Genomic DNA, 851 nt, shown 5'->3' with positions numbered 1-851 from the left:
GTGCCACTAAGGTCGGGTGGGAAGGCGGAAGTTATCACATCCGATCATCTGAAGGCGCGGGTACTGGCCAAGGCTGGGAACAGAGCAGGCAATACCGCACGATGGGACCAGTGAGGGTGGAGAGCGGCTGAGAGGTCGGTAGCCAACACAACAACAACGAGATGCAAAACACACAGATCGCTTTTGACACCCCGCGGAGTCTGCAGGGACTACTGTGGGACTCGGCTTTTGAACAATGTTAGTACGGAAATAGTTTCTCTAATTGCATTTCGTGGTTCTATAGTGTAGTGGTTAGCACTCTGGACTTTGAATCCAGCGACTCGAGTTCGAATCTCGATAGAACCTATTCCTGCCTGTCTATGAGACTGTCGACACACTGCGTTCAGTCTCTAAGGGACACTTCTTTAAGCACCACACAACTGTTACCACTCGCCGGTCAAACGCCCGAGAAATATACCTAATGTCAGTATGTTGATTGATTTTGTATAAGCTGGGTGAGTTGCGATCGCCTGTAACCCATGCGGGGGTGAGATTTGTGTGAACTGGGTGTCGTGTCGCGGCCTGACCGGTGATCAGCTGTCCATCCCAAGGTGCCACTAAGGTCGGGTGGGAAGGCGGAAGTCATCACATCCGATCATCTGAAGGCGCGGGTACTGGCCAAGGCTGGGAACAGAGCAGGCAATACCGCACGATGGGACCAGTGAGGGTGGAGAGCGGCTGAGAGGTCGGTAGCTAACACAGCAACAACGAGATGCAAAACACACAGATCGCTTTTGACACCCCGCGGAGTCTGCAGGAACTACTGTGGGACTCGGCTTTTGAACAATGTTAGTACGGAAATAGTTCTCTAA

General features: G+C 52.3%; 1 non-coding gene across 1 annotated transcript; it reads left to right on the top strand.

Annotated features, from left to right (window-relative positions):
• The first annotated feature begins 273 nt into the window (after positions 1-273).
• On the top strand, positions 274-345 carry Pmar_PMAR026657. The gene has a single exon. It is a non-coding gene; the product is annotated as a tRNA-Gln (tRNA).
• The last annotated feature ends 506 nt before the right edge of the window (positions 346-851 follow it).

The sequence above is a fragment of the Perkinsus marinus genome (genome assembly GCF_000006405.1).
Source record: "Perkinsus marinus ATCC 50983 genomic scaffold scf_1104296967768, whole genome shotgun sequence".
NCBI classification, from domain to species: domain Eukaryota; phylum Perkinsozoa; order Perkinsida; family Perkinsidae; genus Perkinsus; species Perkinsus marinus.
This window is presented reverse-complemented; position numbering and strand designations above follow the sequence as displayed.